Source organism: Scatophagus argus, chromosome 9, assembly GCF_020382885.2.
Source record: "Scatophagus argus isolate fScaArg1 chromosome 9, fScaArg1.pri, whole genome shotgun sequence".
In the NCBI taxonomy this organism is placed as follows: domain Eukaryota; kingdom Metazoa; phylum Chordata; class Actinopteri; family Scatophagidae; genus Scatophagus; species Scatophagus argus.
The window spans coordinates 17731373-17753483 of NC_058501.1; positions in this window are offsets into that span (position 1 = coordinate 17731373).

Genomic DNA, 22111 nt, shown 5'->3' on the forward strand with positions numbered 1-22111 from the left:
CTCGGCCATGCAGTCCCGCCCCGCCTTGCTCGGTGCCGATGCACTTGCAGCGGGGAGAGCTGTCGAGGCACACACCCACTTACACGCGCATACACACTCCTCCGGCTCCGTTTGAAGGCTTAAACAGAGTCCTTTACACTTGCGAGGCGGTTGCCCCGACTCGAAGACGCTACCCCAGCGCGCTGAGGAGTCCATACTGATTTAAAATTAATTGCGTAAAATGTCCGTTTTCGCTGTCCATTCTGTGGAACGATGCGCCACTGTTCCATAAGTGCATTGGTTCGTTTCCACGTCTATGTTCCTTTCTCCGGGTATTTTATTTGCTCTCATGTCTCCGTCCCCATCCTTCCCCTCTCCTCCACTGCCTGCGCCTGAGCCTCAGCCTCCGTCTCTCCCCAACTAGACTCTCGGCAGGCAGGGAATATTCATGCCAACTTATCGATCCTGCGGAGATCGATTCTTGGGCCGGTGGAAGCAGGGAGAGGGGGAGATAGAAGGAGAGAGTAGGTGCACGGAGCAGTGCGAACGTACGAGAGGGGAGACAGAGAAAACGCCGTTTTTCTCTCGTTTTATTTGTTTTGCGAATGTGCTTTTACTCATGTAGACGATTTGGTAGTGACTCGGCTTTGACTTTGCCGAACATCGGTGGTGACTTGCATGCTGGTTAGGGGACAAGGCTCGCTGTAAATCGGTGTTAACACCGCTGGAAATAGGCTTCCAGTGGCCACATCGCTCTGTCCCGTTGCTGTTTGGCTGCTGCACGGTTGAAAGCGGAGGAGCAGAGGGAGTGTGGAGTCAGGAAGGGGGAGGGTGCCGGCTGGGGCGCCGTCTGCGTTTCATCTGCGCTGAAGCGGAATAAAAGGACGCATGGTGGGAGCAGCCAGGCTGGCTTCAGTGTGTCACTGACTGTCGCTGTGAGAGAGCTCCAGCTCAGTCCAGCTTCGACTGTTTCTCAGACATGCAACAGCTGCTCAGGCCCCCCTTACACACACACACACACACACACACACCACATCTTTGGAGAGGAAAGGGGATGTGCTGGCTCTGATGTCTTTTCTGTCCTGTGTGCATACTGAAGAACTGTAAAGTATAGTGAAGTGAGGTAAAATATCACCTCGGGTAAACTGGCTTTTGGTATTGAAGTTATTCCTCAATTCATGTACATATAGCAACTTGCGCATCAGTGGTTAATGGTGCGTAAATGTGGCTGGTGTGCACCTTAGCCGGTGGATGGGCTCTTAAAGGGCCAGTTTGCGCCCCCCTCTCCCGCACAGCTCCGCTCTCATTTCCAGATCAGTTCAAGCCCATTTGATTTCAAAGATGCCAGGCTTCACCCTTACTCCACATACTCAGTCAACAGTGCACAGCATGTGACAGTGAAAGGATAGGTGATAGAGGGAGGGAGAAAAAGGAGTGCAGAGTGATGAGAGGGACCTGTTACCCACCGTATCTCCAGAGATATACACACAGAAGAGAAGGGAGAGGCATTGGAGGGAGGACAAGGCGAAGGAGCAGGGATCAGGAGGAGGAGTTTTCGCGCTCCGCACTTTGAAAAATGGCGATTGTCAGAAGGAGATAAAAAAAAAATGTGGGAAGAGAGCAGGAGAGAGAGAGAGAGAGAGAAGCGGGCGAAAGTAGGAGTAGATGACAGAGTGAAAAACGAGGACGGAGAAGAAAACCCAGTTTGAGCTTGAGAGGTGAGAGTAAACCACAGATGAGCCATTATGTTGCAGTGTCCCAGGCCAGAGCCAGCATCTGAATAAACAGGCAAAGTGATGGGATGTGCACACAGGCTGCTGGAGCCCTTAGATGGTGGGATAGCAGTGATTTACAACTCTATGTTGATTTCAGTCCATTCTGATAACACGGTACAAGGTGCTGTCCTTTTCAGACTCTGGGGGTTTGTTGTGAAAAGGTTGCAGAGTCAGTTCAGCATTTCAGGACTCAAACAGGACTTTGCTGTTCTTTTTCTTCAAGAAATGTGCAATAAAGAAGGGTGAAAGTTTTTACTCCCAGAAATACCAAAACATTGCGCCCTTGAGCTCTAACTTGAACACCCCCCACACACACAGGTTTTCGGGGTAGTTGTAGGGCACTTGACTCGAGCTCTCAGTTAACTTCTTTCTTTGACTAGTGGGAGCTCCTTGACTCCTTTGAGTCTGAGCTCCGTACGGGGTCAGAGGTCACGGCAGGAGTGTTTGACTCAGCCCCACCTGACCCTTCTCTGCCCCTTGTGTTTTCATTCTCTTTCATGTTACAACAGGCCTCGAGCACTCATGCACAACCCCTGTGGGGGCACACACACACACTTACATGTAGCCATGAAATAGATGGACCATCATATAGCATAAAAGAAGCATGTTAGACTGTTTTCCACCTGGATAGTGAGCTGCTCTAACACATTCAGGTTTTGTTCTATTTTTAATGGTATTGTGTCTGTGAAGGTACAGGTCAGGGCCACTGCTGTTTGAACTCTGTGTGTGTGTGTGTGTGTAGTAAAGTGGTTTGTGAAGCCATCAGCATTAACTGGTGTATGAAAGTTTAATGGGACATAGAGGAGAAACCGCAGGTTTCCCACAAAGCGCAGGACTTGATATGATACGATATGATGGGACATCAAGGGAGACTGTAGGCTGCTCTTTTCTCTCTCCCTCTCTCACACACACACTTACACAAACACCTAGATTTAGTTCATCTCAAAAATGCACCTTCTGTCACACGCCATTAACCGCCATCTCGTACCATACACCGTCTAACTCTCACAGCACACACACTCACACACACACCTGAGATTTTAGACCCGCTTTATTTCTCTATCTGAATTAAAGACCAAGTCACACTAACCTTACAGTTATTGATATTTATATTCCATAACTTTTCCTGATCACGTGGAGCCAATAAGCAGTGTATTCCACTAAAATATGTATTAAGTCCTAATCCTTTCATCACTATATCTACAGTCATGAGTCTGTGCTTCCTGGCTGCTTTCAAGACATTTCTACATCTGTGTGGTCCACTGGCACATGTCTTCCTTGACTACATGACGTGAGACCATGCATGTGCTTAACCATTTGTGGAAAGAGAGAGAGAATGTGTGTGTGTGTGTGTATGTGTGCAAAAGCGTGAGCACACGTGCAAACTAGTGTGTGTAGGTATAGATCGGTTTGTGGAGGGGAGCGTGCAAGTCGCAGTGTTAACATGATTGCAAATGACAAAATGTCAACCTGGGTTTGTTAGCAACATAATGGGGAATCAATAGACACGAGAAAGATGTCAATACTACATGCTTTATTGCATTAAGCTACCTCTCTCCTTCTCTGTAGCCCTCTCTCTCTCCTCTTCTTGTCCCTTTTCCCTCCCACTCCCTCCTGCTCTCTGTCACAGTACAATTCTCTCTCCCTCCAGTCTCTCCCTGTGGTAGTAGAATTAGATTGCAGAATATGAGCCAGCCACAGGGTTCTGCATGCAGCAGGCTGATGGCAGACTGCTTCAGGAGCTAATGGCTTCGGCTGTTTACGTATATTAGGCTCACGTAGATTCCCCTCCGACCCAGTTTCATGACGTGACGTCGCCCAAAGGAGTTAAAGCAGTGACGTCTTACTTGTATGTCTTATGTTACATCTTACGCATTTATTTAATGGAACTAAACCTGCACTGAGAAAAATTTTTAGAGTAATCGTAATATTCCTATAATCACCTGGCGAGGAAAGAAAAGGGCTGTTTATGCTGATATCACATGCATTCCAAGCATGTAATCACCAGCTTGTGTAGTTGCAAAGTGACAATATTGTGTTTAAACTGATGCATAACATTGGGAATTAAACCTGTTACACGGTTTTGGATTAATCCAAACAAATTCTTTCTCAAAGAGTGTAATGATGACACTGTGTTGTTTGTGCTCGAAAATTCCTTTTAATCCATTTAACTGTTTTCCTCTTTATGGATTTGCACAGGTGTGCATATGCGCCAGTAGGTTGTATTTATATGAGGCATGTGAATGCATACATGTTTGTGTGTGCGTGTTCTGATTTGTGTGTTGGTGGAGACTAATGTAGTATTAATGCTGATGAGGTCCCACAGCTCATTAGCAACAGTGAGTGGTATTGAGTTTCTCCTGGGGAAGAGGACAGACACACACATACACAATACATCCTCATCAGCCATTAGCCTTTTAATAGCCATTACCACACACACACACACACACACACACACACATACCAAACAATGACCTTTAGATGTATATTTTTAAATATGCACACTCCAACAAAGACACTTGGAGCATACACAGCAGGACACCGCAAGAAAATCATGCAAACGTATTCACCCTAAGAGCTTGATGAGTAGCATTTACATTAAGATCCATTATTCCTGAATGTGTTGGCTACACACTGCATCATTAGATCGGCACCCACGTGTACACAGGCTCACACTCGGAGGAATAATTTTGCGCTCTCGGTTGCTGTGTCCAGTGAAATACAAGCCAGCATTAGTCCTAATCAGAGGCTGGCTGAGCAGGGCACTTAATCAAACCTATCACCTGGACAACACACACCAAGAGGGATAGATGGAGTGCGTGTGCATGTGTGGGTGTGTGTGCAGGCAGTTAATCAACACATCAGCAGGAATAAACACATACAAACCACCTGACTCCATTCTCGGTATTGATTTATACCTCTTTCTCTCTCTCTCTCTCTTTTCCCAACATACAGGTGATGCACACACTAAGAACTCAAGCATACTTGACCTCTACATGGGGGATATCCTGTTGTACTCTGAGTGTGTGTGTGGTGGTGGCCTGGCTGTGATCAGTGTTTGAGAGTGGGCTTCACCACATGCTGCCAATCACCTGCATCAGACTAGGCAGTCAAAGCAACTCCTGCTGACCATATTGAACACTTGATTAGCTGATTTTAGTGATGTTTTTCACCACAGATTGCCTGACTTATTCAGACTCCATACATTCCCCTGGTCATGGGGATCAAAGCTTCATGTCGTCTTATTTGCTGGGAAGACTGCGGCCTTATAAACAGACACCCAGCCGCTGTCTTTTTTTTGTTGTTGATTGCCGCAGGCTGTCACCTCTGCCACCCCGCTCATGTGCCAGTACATTTAGATAATAAAAAAGACCAATAAAATCCAGGGGTTTGATTGGGTGTCTCCCCTTAGCCCAGAAGAGCGGATGGCTAAATCAGGGGTCCTTCTCTCCATTTCATTTAGCTGATAAGATTTATGGTAATGAAGAGGTCCTATTAACCTTTGGGGTTCCACTGCTGTCCTTCAGAGTGAGACTGGATGAGAGTGCTTACCGATCGGGTTTTGAGGTGGAGGCAGCGAACATGTCCGCTATAAGCAATGTCACATCATCGTAAATGCACCCTCTGGAGTGCTTACACTCACACAGCGCTGGCTCTCCGCAAGCAGTGCCACCCTTTGAGCAAGCTGAATGCATGTTTAATCTCCCTCTTCTCTTTCTCTTCTAGGCATTTTTTCTTTTCTTTATCCCCTCTATCCTTCCTGCTCTCCATCCTTCTCTTGGCAGGAGCACTCTGGTCTGAAATTAATCTGTTGTACTCCACCACCTCTTCTTCCTCTGATTCCCTTGTGTAATCTCTCTTACTCTGCCTTTTTAGAGTTAAAAAAAATGACGTATGATTGATCTTAAACTCAGACAACATTTTCCAACAGATTTTTGTTTTTCCCTGACAGATGTCTTTCTAATTACTTCAGCTGCACTTCCCCTCTACCTGTCTATCCAGACCAACAATATTCACTAGCTGTCTGTGAATATTAAAAGGCAAAGAGAAGGGGGTTGACAGGGAGGCATAAACCCCTCCTTCTTCTGTACAAGAGCTGCACCCCTCTGTCCCTTTGTCTGCTTGTAAAGGGGATGAGGGAGGAGGCGCAGAGCGGGGGGTGCCGAAGGAGTGACTAAGTGACCTCTCTCTCCCCTTTCTTTTGACGCTCCCATGTTCTGTCCATTTTGTCGTGCACGTCCCTCTCCCTCCCTCCTCGTTCATCTTCTTTCATTCCCCCTTTTTTCAGCCTGGTTAAGTCGCCGTGGCTGTTGGCCTCGTACGTGCCATCCCCTCTCTCTCTCTCTCTCTCTCTCTCTCTCTCTCTCTACCTTTTTTTTTAACCGCATCTTCAGCAGCAGCAGTCTGGTTGCCAAAGTGTCTGTAGGACACATTAAGGCCCATAAAAGCCTAGTCTGCGGTCGCACTCTTAACCACCAGTCAGAGGTAGTGTACAAAAGTGACTTTAAATGAGTCTGTGATTACCTTGGAACATAGAGAGATACTGAAGTGGCCAAGAGAGTGCGAGGCAAGGCCGGAGCATCGTAAAGAGGGGAAGAAAGAGCGCCTCTTGGATGTTTCTTGAGTCTCTTAAGGAAAATTGAACAGAAATGAATATTTGTTTCTCCCACAGCTAAGAACTAAAAAGGCCACCTGAGTGGAACAGGTGATGAAAAGTTGTAAGCCAAATTTCCTTGCACACACACACAAACACACACACACACACACACACACACACACACACACCCCATACCCCCACACACCCCTTCATCCCGATCATCTAGCCCCTCCCCTCCCCATCATCCCTCTTCCTAATTGGCCACATGCTGCCTTGAGTGACAAGTGTAATCATCAGTCAAATTATGATGGGGGTGGGGTGGAGGGGTGGAGGGCAGGGGAGATGGAGGAGGAAGAGAGGAACAGCAGAAGGTGTTGGTGGTGGTAGTGGGGGGATTGAAAGGAAGTGCTTTGATCAGAGATAGAGAGGGGGTGAGCGGGCAAACAGACAGAACTACATGGAAACCTGCTGTCCACACACCTGCTGCTTCATAGATGGGCAACATTAGCACCCTCAGACCTCAGTGTACTATAGAACATGACAGACAAGCTTTCTTACAGCCCTCTTTAACCACAGTTAGTTAACGGGAGAAAAGTGAAATAGCGTTGAACTTGGACTTTTCATTTACACCCGGATAGCGACAAACCTCCTCTGCTGTTATCACAGTCGCAGCACAGACTAGGACAATGAAATCACTGGGTGTGGTAGCAGCGCGGTCTTTGATTCTCACTTGGACACACCAGTCCAGATCTGTGTTATATTTGGACATACTTTGTTAGCAAGAGCAGATGTTAGCTCTCCAGCCAGCTAACGAGGTTTACAGTAATTAGGAGTGCTGATGAAGCGCTTTGATTCTCCGGCTGTGGCGGCCCTCTCATTAGCGACTAGCTAGCTAACGCTGCAGCAGGCGCTCCAGTCACATCCTATTAGGCGGCTCAATGTACACTCTGAATTAGGAGCGGGAGATTAAGTGGAGATGAAAACTGTCTGCGCACACAAACAGATAAATGCACACGCGCATGTGTGCACATGCATACACACAGAAATTCAAATTGTATTAAAAAGACCAGCAAAGAACTCATATACTTGCCGCTATAATGAGGTTAGTTGAAGAAAATTCCTCCTTTGGAAGCAACCAAAAATTTAATCAGTTACTAATTGGAGCTGGTGCAGTGAACACCCCTTACACTAATGCATGTGTCAAGGGCCAGGTTTTAATAAAGTAGGCTTGGGTGAGAGTACTTATCAGAAAAACTGCAACGAAGAGGAAGGAAACAGAATCACAAACAAGTTGGTTTATGTGCATTTGCATGAATCTCCCAGTGTCTAAACCAGGCAGTGCCTTTTTCTACAAAGTAAAGAAAACAAAAAGGCAATTGAAAATACTCCTACACCCTTTTTCCCCCTTCAGTTCTTCTCACTATTCGCCAGTAGCTGCTACACCTTCCCCTCCACTACTTCCTCCCTCTCTCTCTCTGTCTCTCGTCGTCTTTTGTGTGATGGAGTGATTATTGAGGACGTGGCTCCTGTGTTTAACGCTGGTTGATGAAGTCTGCCTTTGTCTGTCTGTGCTAACCTGTCGCAAACGGGACACCGCTTATAGCAAAATCAATACATAGAGTAGAAGAGAGAGGAAGAGAGAGAGAGAGAGAAGGGGGGAGGCCTGGCAAGTGAAGTAGGGAAACCAAAGACGAGGGAGGGATGTTTGGAAGTAGATGAATGCAACGAAAGAGAGAGAGGGAGAGGAGCAAGAGCAAGGATGGAGCAGGAACTCATTGGAAAGAAAAATGAGAGCGATGAGAGAAAATTTAAATATTTCACTCCACCACTGAAATGTGTGGGACGCCGAATGGCTGGTGTCACTCGTAGCCCCTTGTGTGTGTGTGTGTGTGTGTGTGTGTGTGTTCATGTGTGCGTATAAATCACAGCATTTATATGTATATGTTTGTCTTGCCTGTGCGTGGCCTTGACCAAGGGACAGTTGTATCAGTTATGTGTGTGTGTGAGTGTGTGTGTGATTGTTTAAGTGCCTGCAGAATTCATGTGTGACAATTGTGTGTGTGAGCTTCTTTGGCTTCCGCTCCCCAGAGTCGAAACCGGTGTGAAGAGGATAGTGGAGCGACAGAGGGACGAGGAGAAGGACGGAGAAAGAGAGAAGCATAGGACGGGGAGAAGGAGAGGTGTAGGGGGTGAGGAGGAGGAGGAGGAGGAGGAGTGGGGAGCAGTTGTGTGAGAGAGGCACAGCTGGGAAATGAGAAATGCAACCCCCATCCCCATATACCACCACCTTAACACTCACACATACGACACACGCACACACACACATATACACACGATCCCCATCTCTTTATCCTCCCCTCAGGAAAGAAGGGGTGGAGGTGGAATGGGAGGGTGGGGAGTGAAGAGAAGGGAGAGGCTGGTGGGGTGGGTAGGAAGAGATGGAGAAGGGGACAGATAGGAGCATTAAAATTCATGGCCTTTTTTTTTATTTTCCCTGCTGAAAATCAATAGTGTTTACTATGAATGAGTGGAACAGTGGACAACAGTGGTGCCGGGGGGACAGAGGGAGACAGAGAGGAGGAGGAAGAAAGAGAGACAGAGAGAAAGAGGGAGGGAGAGGTAAAGAGGAGGAGGAGGAGGGGTGACTTTATTGCGATAGGCAGAAGCACCAGAGGCCAAGGTTAAAGACCAGCAGGGGCAGAGAGATAGAAGCACTAAGTAAATTCAGTTGTCTTCTAAAACAGACATACTACCCTGTAAATGCATATTTACTATTGGCCATCCTGAGAGTGTAATGTAATTTAAATCATAAACTGCGCTGCTGTAATGTTCCCTCCTGTAATATCAGCTGTTCAGCCGACTTCACTTTTCGAACTTTCCATTCCTCGTTCCTCACTTCTGACTCTACCTTTCAAAAACTGTGTGTGTGTGTTAATTGGCAGCGCACAAACACCACTGACATGGTCTCTCGCGAACAAACAGGAGACCAACGCACATGCACACACAAGCCGTCACACACGTAAACACACACGGGCCAGTTCACACTGAGTTGTTCAGCAACCCTGACCCTGTTTCCTGCTGCTGAGAGCCCACAAGTTCAGGGTGGCTTACCAGTGTTTTTGATTAAGCACTGCCTGTGTGTCTCACACCGCTTGATCAAAGAAGAAAAACTGTGGTTTTATCAGATTTTTTTTCTCTTTTTGCTGTATGTGGCCCCTACATGTTTCATGGCAATTAAAGCTTTTAAAACAGTTATGTCATTTTTCTGCTGGCAAAAGAGAAAAACAGATCATTTAAGGTTGCCAAACACTACTTTTAAATTACAGAAAAGTTTTTCTTTTTTTCTTTTCTTTTCTCTTTTTTTGTTTTTGCTGAGACAAAATAAGCAGTTTTTTTCTTTTATACATGTATGATATCTCATCCTCACAATGAAATCTTTGGGTTGTTTTGTGTTCAGCTGCAGTGGACTGCATCTGTGTGCATACGTGCCAGCATGTGCATATGAGCTTCTGTCACTGTGCACACACTAGTGTGTTCCTGCATGTTCCTGTGTGTGTGTGTGTGTGTTTGTGTAAGCTGTGCAGGGGGTGATATATATTCAGGCAGCTCATGCATTATGGAGAGTGCAGGTGAGAGCTTCTAAATGTGAACTGCTGGTATGTGGAGAGTTCAGGGCCAATCTCACTGAAGCCTTTTGTATTCGCATAACATCTCCATTTCAAATCGGCCTGTCAAAAGCCAACAGCATGTTTTATTCAGCGACAGATATTGATCACATATTATGCATACATACCAAATCTATAATGCATACCAAATGTGAGCCTTTGATATGTATATGATGCTCCAAATATGCTTAATGCAGGATGTATGTTATGTGCATAAACTCTGCAACGCTTTGGTGATGCAAAATTATTTTTTTTTATTTATTGCGACTCCAGTTATTTGATGTGGTGACAGCATGCAGTTTGGGTTGATCAGGCATTGAAGTTGGAAGCTGAGAGGGAGTTGTTTTCTGGTCGAAGGAGAAGGAAGGGGTAGGGAAAGTGCATCCATTCAGCCGCTGTCGCCCGTGGAAATGAGAAGAGTTTGCCGAGGTCAGAATGGCACGGCACTTCTTTCCTGTGGGCTCGGGTTCGTATGTTCATCACTCTGACGCCTCAAAAGACCAAAGTGGGTGTTGTGTGTGCTAACTTCAATTTCTCAATCTACTTACGAGCTTCTAGACTCTTGGTCGAAATGACCTCCGAGACACCCACATACATTAACGGCCAGCATTTCACAATAGCAGCCTCTCTTTGTCCATCAACATGTTTTTCCATCTATACTTCTCCATGTGTTAAACCGGAGACCCGAGGCCATCTCTGCCTCTCTATCATATGCCGGTTTTTACCATTACACTGCATCGGGTACTGCACTAAATCTCCCTTCTCTAAATGACTGGAGTGGATGAGAGGTCACAGTATATGGGGGGAGGAGGACAATGAAGGCTTTAGCTGTGATCGAGCTTGCTTTTTCACCCTTTACGAGCATTTGCTGAATGGAACATGAAAAAGGTAAATGTTTGTTTGTCAGAGAATGAGCTTTTTTTTCTTCTTCCTGAGGTTGAATTTGGTGTTTCACGTGCTGCCTCTCTTGTCCCTCTGGTTTTTTTTTTTTCAGCCATCTTGTCTCCCCCCCCTTTCTCTCATCTTACCCATTCCCAAAGGCTGGAGGAGGGGTCTGGTGATGTCATGCAAGCATAACTCTTCACCTGTATTTCATGTCCACTTCTCCCTTCCTTTCTGTCTTTGTTCCATTTTTCTTCCCGTTTTTCCTTGTCTCGACGCGTCTCAAATACTTTTGTACCTTTCTCTTTTTGTTCCTTCCTCTGTGGCTTTACTACACATCTCAAACTGCTTTCCCACCTTCTTCCCACTAGAATAAAATCCACTTCTGATTCAGGAACTGCTTTGGTTTGTTCCAGATTATGATTTAAAGTTGTAGTAACGTGAGCATTTGACTTTAACGGTATGGAACAGTGACGCTTATCTTTTCACTAGCTCTTAGGAGACAGACAGTTGAGCTGCCCTCTGTCCACAGTGTACACGACTCTCTACATCTGCTCCATGCTTAAAAGGTCATTTGTCAAACCTGACATTTTCCGCCCTTACCAAAGGTTTCCTCAATATCCAGCCCAGCTCCCCCATTCGGAGTTTATGTTTTTTCATCTATTTGTTTGCTTTTGTATAAACCTTTTCTGACAACACGTTCCTCTTCAGTGTCAGAATATATCGAGAGAGTGGGAAGCTGAATTCTATCATCTTGTAGTGTTCAATAAACTAAGTAATGACAGATGAGTCCCCCATGTTGGGTGGTGTGTGTGTGTGTGTTCATTCATGCTTGTTTGTGTGGTATGGGTCTGGGTTCCCTGGGTAATGGGGCCAGGGATTCAATGCAAGTTGCAACCAGAAGTGGAGTGAGAGTGGACTGAGTGGGTACTTGCACATACACTCAGTGGGGTCTGATTAGGGATTAATCTCTGTGTGTGTGTGTGTGTGTATGTGTGTGTGTGTGTGCGCCAACAGGATGCTTTCACTCAGCACAGGTTGTCACTCTCCCGTTTTCTCCCGTGTGTCTTTTGTTCCACTGTTGTTAAACCATTTTTGGTTTTTGTGCTGCTCAAAAAGAGTACCCACTGCAGGAACTGGCAACCCGAACCCAACCTCCTTTCTGATATTTTTAAAAGCTCCCACAGCAGAATGCTCTCTCCCTCACCTGAGATCTCTCTCTCTCTCTCACTTTCTACTCTTCTTTGACCCTCTGACCATAATTAAGCACAGTATTGCCAAAGAAGAGTTGTACAAGGTTATCAGTGTAAGCATAAAAGTAGCATTGAGTAAGTATTGAAAGCGTTTAAAAAAAACACAATGTGCACCCTTAGGATGATCAGATGTTGCTATATTTGCAGAATGACCTGAGAACTGAGCTTCAGGTCGATGTTTTTAATCAGAAGAGTAAAAGAAGCAGGAAGTGTTTCTGCCTCTGTGAAGCCATCAGGAGCAGCTCGGGATGCTTTCGCTGTAGGTATATACACTCGGTATTGTAGGTCACGTGACACAAGCTTACCCAAAAAGGCTTTTTTCTCATTTGCTACCTGTTACACACACATACAGCCTCAATATTTTCATGTCATTCATGTGTGCCAACAGGAAGTCAGCCAACTCAGCCAGAGGAATCAAACATGCATGTTTTTAAAACAGAAGCCCAAGACATCCTGAAAACTCATGTGCTGCTGTCAGTTTTCTGTGGGTTGCCAGGTTTGTGTGTGTCCACCAGTCTCAGGTCATGTTGTGGTGACTCAGTGTATTTAGTTAATGTGTTTGCAGTCTCTCATCCTCTCTCTCTCTCTCTCTCTCTCTCTCTCTCTCTCTCTCTCTCTCTGCTTATGCTGTGGTGATGGGAGGACTCTGGTGGGCTTGTTGAATGAACTCTGTGGTTGTGCTGACAAATCAATGATAAAGAGTAATGACATCAGCAATGTAATGTATCTTCTTGTACTTTCATTGACTCCCTCTGTCTCCCCCCTGAACTCCCCTTGTATTGTTTATGCCACCTTCGGTCTTTGACTTCGCTTTGCACCATAAACTATGTTTCTATCTCTTTATGTTTGTCATTATATTTATCTTTTATCTCTGTCGTTTGTTTTTCTCTATTGGTCTGTCTATCCTCTAACTCCCTTCCTCTCTCTCCCTCTCTCCCTCTCTCCCTCACTCTCTCTCTCTCTATTGATCCAGTCATAGTTTTCTCAGTCTTCACAGTACTGGGCCGCTCTAATCAATACAGATAATTGTCTGCTCTCTCTTGATGCCAAACATAGTCTCCCCTTCTCCCCTCTCCCTCTCTCCCTCCCTTTTTATCAATGAACCCCAGTCTTTCCTCACCCCTCCTCACTCACCCCCCTTCCCCGACAGGGATTCCCCCTCCCCTAATGACGGGAGATAACCTGCTTTCTTTACCGATTTTCTCCCAACCTCCCCCCCCCCACACAGACATCCCTGCCTCGCCCGCTACCTCCCTTTCCTCCCTCGTTCATCGATTACCGTGAGAGTCAGGCCCAGCCCGCCCGCCCTACAGATGTAAACACACACAGCGCTCGTGTTGTGGTTTAGTTACCATTCGACTGCTCTTCTTGTGTGGGCCTTTTGGTTAATCAGTTGGATGCCATGGGTTTCACCTTGCTTCCATGGCTTTCTGTGATGACTGGGACTCCTGGTCATCAGGATTATGACATTATGTGTTCAGCTGCCTGCCACCTCCAAAATATGATCTCTCATTAGTCTCATTTGTGGTGTCAAGGTCCTTGTGATGTCCTTGACCAGCAGAAGGCCCCAATCCCCAATCCATATCCTGATCCATTTTTTTTTCCTTACAGATTTTATCTGGTGTTGTTGGCTATATGATCCTTCCAAGAGATGCTGTCACTGCAGGTGGTATTAATAACAAGTAAAATCAAAAAAAAAAAATTAAAGCCTTTAATAAAGACAATTAGTGTGAGTTTTGGTTTTGTAGCCACAAACGTTAAATTTGGCCCAAAGGGCTTTAAAATCTATACAAAATTTGACACCATCTATCCATAGAATCTCAATTTGGGTCAGGAAAAACTCCACTAAACAAAGGTTTGACAGCAAAGAAAAGGAGGAACTTCAGGAAAGCATCTGAAACATCTTCATGAAAGGACAGATGCACAACGTGTTGTATGTGCAAAGTAAACAAAAGCAGCAGCATAAGAATTACAATATGAAATAAACAATGTTGAATTGAACTTATTAAGTAAATAGTGATAAGTTAAAGAGTTTCAAGAAAGATGTAAAAGAGTGAGGACTGGCAGGAGAAAGCAAAGGTACACAGTTGGACTCAGTGCAGCATTCATATTCTGTTTCTACATATAAAATCCTGCGTGTTTAATAATGCATCCACCCATCCAGGCAACAAGGCAGGTTGTAGACCTGCAGGTTATTGTACTGTGTGTGTTTGTGTGTGTGTGTGTGTGTGTGTGTGTATTCTTCTGTGCATCAGACGTGTAGCATCCAGCAGAAGTCTCTGATGTACACTCTATCACTGAACTCAATCTGGAGGTGCACATAAACCACACAAGCAATATCAATGACAATATGTATACAGTATATGTATCCAATGTTTACACAAATATCTCATATCCACTCACATCTGCTGTGGCTGATAGCTGAGGCACTGCCGCGTTTCTGTTTGGTCTTTACCACAAGAGAAGTAAGTGAGATGGAGTTGGAAAAGGAAAGAAACACTTTCAATCATGATGTGGGTCGGACATAAAATGACCTGATGTAAAATGGGAAAACAAAAGATAGCAAGATCAAATCATTTGTATTTGAATTGTGCATTGGAGTATTATGAATATATTTGTGCGTTTGTGAGTTATCTGTATGATTGCATGTGACAGTGTGTGTGTGTGTGTTTGCGTTTGTTTATGAGCAGGCTAGCATGTGTGCATGCATGTACACATTTGAGACCGACAGAGTGAGTCTGGAGACAAGGCTCAGGTTTACACGTGTGTGATCAGACTAAGCAGAGCTTAAAAGGGCCAGCAGCAGGATGGAGAAGAGAAAAGAAGGGTGGAGGGAGGTGAAGCAGGGGGGTTATATTGTCCAGGAGGAGGTTTGGGTGGGGTGGGGGTGGTCGGACGGGGAGACAGCAGGGATCCTCCTCGCACCCTTGGGAGTTGAACCTACAACCCCCTAACCCTCTTCTAGCCCTCTGGTCATGGACTTGAACCCTGTAACCCCCTGATGGTCAATCTGTTCTTCTGCCCAGCCTCGCTGCAGTGCTGTGCATGCCATTAACGGATAAACAGGCTCTGTGTGTGTGTGTGTACACACACACTTCCATGTATGAGTCAAATGTTTGGTCAGTTGACCATGGCTTTGACATTGGATCTTGCCCCCTTTTTGTATAATTCTTGTCAAACAGAAGAGGTGAACAAAGAAACCTCAGGCACGGCTGTTATTTTAACTCCTTGATTTTTGTCTCTGCGTTGTTGAGATTTCTAGTTTTGAAAGCCATTATAAGAAGTGATTTTTTTTTATTATTATTATTTTATTTTATTTTTGGACACTGAAATAGTTAAATAGAGTATACATGGACTCTTTTGGTCTCTCATGGCTCCCTGCTCGCTAACGAGGACAGAACCTGAGATGTTTATGCATGTTCAGACAAGATTCATTCTTCACCTGTCAAGAAAATCATCGTCTCTTTGGAAAAGAAATGGAAATACAGTAGGGAAGAAGAAGGGACGGTGGACAGTTAGCAAGAGGGGAAAGGAGATGGATGAAAAGAAGAGGACAGAGGTTGATATATTCCCTTTAGCCATTTTTTTGCACTCCTTTATTTCTCTTTTTTCCCCTTGTTTGTGTTTGTGGGCTCTGCTTATCGGATCCCAGCTCCATTCAGGGTCTCAGTCAGGGGAAGAAGCCAGACGCCTCCATCTCTCTTTCATTCAATCTCTCTTGCTTTCTCATGCTCTCCCTCTCCTAACCTTTGAGAATAAGAGCCTCGAATTTGAATTTCAGAGCGAGCTAGCGAGCAAGAGGAGGGTTTGGAAGAAGTGGGAGGAGGGAGGGGAAGGGGTGGGGGGTGAGCAGGAGAGGAGAGGAGGTTTGGGGAGGTGGGGTGGTAGGAGCCGTGGTCGTTGAGAAAGGGCCTGCTCAGCGCGTCCCCCGGCCTCCCCCCTTACAGGGGCCCCGATCGATACAAACTCGGAGCAATAAAGCTTTCCCCCTGTCATCTCTGCAGAATACAAAGCAGAATAGAGAGAGGGAGAGAGAAAGAGAGGGAGAGAGGGAGAAAGAGAGAGAGAGAGAGAGGTGAAAAGCTGTTCCGCTAGCCAGACCAATTTCCTAACCCCCCTCCTCCTGCTCCTCACTCCCCCAACACACCATCACCACCACCTCTATCACCCCCTTTCCTTACCTCCTTCTTTTTATCTATCGCTCTTTCACCTCTTTCCCCAAATGCACAATATATACCCATGACTGTATGGCTGAACAGCTATCTCTCCATAATAAATACAGCATGAATAAAGTATACAATAGATTCCCTGTTTCTCCTATCTGAGAGAAAAGGTAGAAAGGGGGAGATGAGGGAGGAAAAGTGCTGAAAATCATGTTGTGAGGTGGAGACAAGTGAAACAGCCAGGGAGCAGGATGGATGGAAAACAGGAAGGAAGGATAATTATATCTGGGGATAAAGTGTGTGAGTGAGTGAGTGAGTGAGCGCATGTGTGTGTGTGTGTGTGTGTTGGGGGGGTAAGGATAAGGTAGAGCAAAGGAAGGAGGGCTGAGGTGTGTGCATGTGTATGTGTGTGTGTGGGGGGGGGGAGTAGTTCACCCAGAGAAAGATGGATGTAGCGATACAGGTATAGAAGAGGTAGAGGAATATTGATGAGGGGGAGGGCAGGTAGAGAAAGAAGCAAAATGTGTGAGGATGTGTGAGGGAGAGAAAAGAGAGGGAGAGGTGAGGAGGTCAAACAGCAATTCCTTGAATTGAGAGCCAATTACTGTAATTGTAATCTGGATTCAAAGCATAGAGACACAGCAGTGACGGGCTCACGCAGGCAGCAGCGCGCGAAACAGACAAAAGACAGTGTTTGTGTACGCGTGTGTGTGTGTGTGTGTGTGTGTGTCTACATTTCTACATGCTGTGTTGATTGTTCAGTGAAACTGCAGATGTGCATGCATTGTGTGTGTGTGTGTGTGTGTGTGAGTGAGTCCTTGTCTCCATTCTTCTCCCCTGAATGGCAGTGCAGGAGTCAGACTGCCAATCAACTATTGTACTCTTGTCAATTTAATAATATTTCTGAGCGCTGACCTCCACAGCGCTATAGCCATTGCTCTCTCTCTATATATGTGTGTGTGTGTGTGTGTGTGTGTTCCTATATTTCTCTGTCTCTCCCTCTTTCACCTCAATGTAACCCCCACCCCTCCCTCCTCCTCTGTCTCCCTCCCCCGGTTCCTGCCTCTCATTCTCTCCTTTATTAGAAGAAGATAGTGCGAATCCTTCATCTCTCCTCCACTAATTCTCTTCGTTATTGTCCCTCCGTTTGGGCCTCTGTCTCTCTGCACTCCTTCACTCGTGTCCTGGTTTTCTTTTCTCGCCATGATCTATATTGCTTGTTTTTTTTTTCTTTTTCCTTTTTTTTTGCCCCAGCCTTCTTCCTGTCCTTTCTTGTTACGCTTTAGCTTTCTGTCACTCTTTCCTTCACTCTATCACCTCACACGGATGTCACATCGCTACCTTCGCTGCTCTTGTTTCACTCTTGGACTTCATACCTTCATCGCCTCATCTCAACTTCCTCGCTCTCACCTCCTTTTCCTTTCTACCCTGATGTCCCTTTTCCAGGCCAACTCTTCCTGTCTCATTTTCAACACTGTCCCTCTCTGCTTTTTCATCATCATAGGCTCATTTTGTCAACTCTGTGTCCCTCTCTCATTCCTCACCCTCCCTCCCTCAATCCTTCCTTCCTCATCCCTCTCTCCCTCCCTCCACCCCATTCGTTCCCTGGGGAGGTCAGTAATAATGGTAGTGATGGAGTGAGAGAGGGAGGTGCGATTATTGTCTTGTCGGGAGTCAGAGGAATCGATCGGCCCAGAAATATGAGGCGCGAGAAAGAGCCGCTGTGTCAGATACAATAACCACCCGCTCCCGGGGGCTTACACACACACACACACACACACACATTTAGATATACACATACAACATACAGACACATACCCGCGTTCGACATGAACATACACATTTGTGTGGTTTTTGACGCAGATACTGACACGCACGTACGTTGGTACCATCTTTCTTTTTCATTAACACAGTGCTCACACATGCCTCTTCTTCTGTGGTGGATGAGAGTGGCCAGGCAGCCCAATCATCTACATGCTTTGATGTGAGATAAAGCATAGAAGTAGATCTGTTCTGATCATTCTTCATGCACAGATAAAGGGCAAGGCGAGGAAAATCGCTCACACACCTTTCACTCACGTAGCTATAAACAGACATAAACACACACATACACGCGCACGCCGCACACACGCTCACACTGAGACCTTTCACTGCTGTTGCCTGGCAACGTGGCCGAGTGTCCAATCCGAGCGGAGAACGGTGGCCAGTGATGTCACAGCTGCTGCTGACCAGCAGGTCTGAGAGAGAAAGAGAGACAGAGAGGGGAGAGGAGAAAGTTTAAATTGGAGAAAGAAAAAAAAAGAAGGGGGAGGTCGTGAAAAAAGAGTAGGATGATGATGAGAGACTTTGAAGGAAAAGAGGGAGGTCAGGTGAAGAACAGGAAGAAAGAGAGGACAGGGTGCGTGGAAAAGAGTGCAAAAAGATGACGGTTACCATCAGTAAAGTACTCCCTTTTCTTGGGGATTTTAATTGGGAGGATATGAAGACTAAGTCTACACAAAAGCCTGCTTTGTCCATGGACATGAGCAGTGCGGTATTTAGTGGCCCCGCTGCTCCTTGAGATGGCAATGAAGGCCAACGCGTCCTCCCTTTAGTCCCTCCGCTCTTGTGCCGGGAGAAGAAGGAGAAGACGAAGAGGGGGTGATAGGAGCAAAGAAAAAGATTTGAGCTTCAACCTTGGTAGCGCCGTGGGAGAGAGTGGTGTCTGTCTAGACAAGCCTGGCTCCCTATGGGCTGCCGAGATGATACAGAGAGGAGGCGAATGGTGTGTGAGAGGAGGATGGAGGGGCGGAGGGGCCAGAGGAAAAGGAGCGATTGAGAGGTATTAGGACAGGAGAGGAATAGGTGTTGTAGAGGTGTAGGCGGTGTGTATATGTGTGTGTGAGATGGTACAGGTCCCATGATAGCCAACAGTGTGAGTATGTTTTAGCCCCTGCTGCTTCTCATACAAAACCTCAACCTCTGTAGTCTCCACACTGCTAGACCTACTGTTTATAATCCTGCAACTCCTCATGGGGGCCACACCTGCACACACACACACACACACCTATACACTAGACTGGATTTTAAATCTCTCACCTTGTAGAATAGAGTCTTGCTGTCGGACTGTGCATAGGACTTTGTCTCTCCATCACTGAGCCGGGCTTTGTCCCCTCTGTAAGAAGAGGAATATGATGGATTATATGAATTAGAGCCAGTGTGTGCTCTAGGCCCGAGGCTGCACTAGATATAGGAGGACCGAGCCGTGGAGGGATACTGAACTGGTTTGGAGACCTCAGAATTGTCCCTGCAATGACCCATTATGCACACAGTCTCCTCCCACCTGCCTTACCCCCAGCTAGCATCTTTTCACCTTCATTCCTGCCACTCTTTACCTTCTCCTTTTATTCCCTTCCTTTTTTTTCTTTCTCTTAGTAACCCCCAATCCTCCCTCCCTGCCTCTCCCTCTCGCCCTGACAGCAGAGTGATTGATGGCACTCTAGAGGCCCCAGCCTCCCCCCATCCTCCTCCCTGGGGTACCACTATCAGATTGTATGTTTGTAGTGTGTTAGTGTGTATATATATTTCATTTGAAACCATTTCTGTGTGTGTGTGTGTGTATGTGTGTTTATTGTCTTACAAACTTAACTTTCAAAACACACTCTGCATAAACGTAGCTCATATTCCCTATAATCAATACAACACTTGTTTATTCTTTTTATTTACATATTTGTCTGATTTTCCAATTTAATATTCTCACAGTTGTAGCACACGTTAATTTGTCGACTTCAACTGAAAACGTTTGCCATCGCTTCAGTATCTTCAGTGGCAAAGGCTCAGACCTCCTTGGAGCAGGAAGGCCCCCCGTGGCCATGAACTGTACAACACACACACACAGCACACTTAGCCACCTATTATAAGTGCTTAAACAAGTATGCACGCACACACACACACACACACACACACCCACCCTGTGGTAGTTATGTGGGTAGATTGCGGTTTGAACAAAGGTCACGGCCAAAGCCAGACTGCCCAGACGACCTCTGAACCGGGAAAAACGGCCCTTCCCCAACACGCAGTCTGTCCTCGGCCAGGCCCGGGCAATGGGTTCGCTCATACGCACATCAACACACACATCCTCTGCTGATTATTTACAGGTACGGACTGGGAAATCTACCCGTTCACGTTATGATGAAGGCCAACACGTCATCGCGAAAATAACGCGGTCAAATAAATCGGTGATACTGAAGATTTGTCTCAGGCTTTGAGTCTGTTTGGTGTCCAGTCTGCTGTGATACTAGAAAGAACTGCAGAAGGAAATCCTGCCAGGGCTGTAACTAACAATAATGTTCTAGATTAATCAATGATTCATTTATCTGTTAAATGTCACGGTCCAAGGTGGCATCCTCATTTTCCTTATTTTATTCACTCGAGGAAATAAAACGAAAAACATTCAGGTAATTTCAAATCACATCAAAAAAAGCAGCAAATGGTACTTTTGCTTGAACAATGACCAGAGTGATTGTTAATTTTCTGCTAATCATTTATCAACAGATTATTTCATCTCTAAATCGTGCAGTTTAGCTCAAAATGTTGTGCATGTGTGAGTTTGAACAAGATCTCTATAGCTATTTCACCAGAGTTTATTCATGTCAAATACATATTTACATATGTGAGAGCATCAGTATTTCGTATGTGTTTGAGGGCAGATTGAATAAAAAGATGTCTCTGTATAATCGAGGGCACCTCTAGTGCAGGGCCGTATGCACTTCTGGGTGAGCATCTATCCGGCAGTACACTGAGCTGTTGTAAATCACCACATAAAGTATTTATAAGGTTAAACTTGGGAACTCTGCTGCCGTTAGCTTTTGAATTAGTGTGAACTCGGACCAAGGTTTTGGGGGGAGGCTGATCAGCGATCTGCTCGGTCTCCTCAGCCGCACACAGAGTCCCATTTGTTCATCAGGATACGAGAATCAAGAGTGCCACCTTGTGGTCGGCTCGGCCCACTGTCACAGCAGCACATCCATTCGTTCAGTTTTAAAATCTAGTCAGTATTTCTGCTGAAACATGATATTCTGCTTCCACGAGATCATTCCCCAACTTTAGATTTTCACTTATTTAGCAGCTTCTCAGTTTGTTAATCCTAGTGGGCGGCACTGATAGTGGGTCGTATCTGTCTTATCTGCAGTGTTCCACTTTGATACATCTACCCACCACGATTCATGGCGTGGTTTTCTGCGGTGTATCAATGTGTGCACCCCACAGTGTGGGGTGGTCAGTGGCACAGTGAGTGTTGTGACTGAGTTTTTCCTTCCGCTCGGGTTAGAGTGGAGCTGTGGCTGGTAAACCTCGAGCTGAAGATGTCTCACATCTTCTCTTGTTGGTGTCGCCCTCTCTCGGAAGACCACCTCACACCCACTGATGTGCTCACTAACAGCAGCAGCAGCCCCGCAGTCAGGCACACACATAACCAGGGGAAGAGTCATGCTAGACAGCACAAACCATGCGAGAGCAGCTTGTTAAAAGCGCTTAGAGTTGAGGGAAAACTCTGATCACTTGGTGATTTTCGAGGTCATATGTCGTGCATGTGTATCATACACTCTTCAGTCAGAATGTCAAGCTTGCTGTTTTTCTCCTGAGCGAGTGAGCGTGTGTGTGTGTGTGTGTGTCTGTGTGAGTGGCTGTTTCCAGCCACGCCATCACTTTCCATCTGCACCCGTCATCCCCCTCTTTTTCACCTTGTCTATCTCTTCTATCTCCTCGCTCACTCACTCACTCTCCCACTCTCTAACCTCTTGCATGTCCCCCTTTCTTT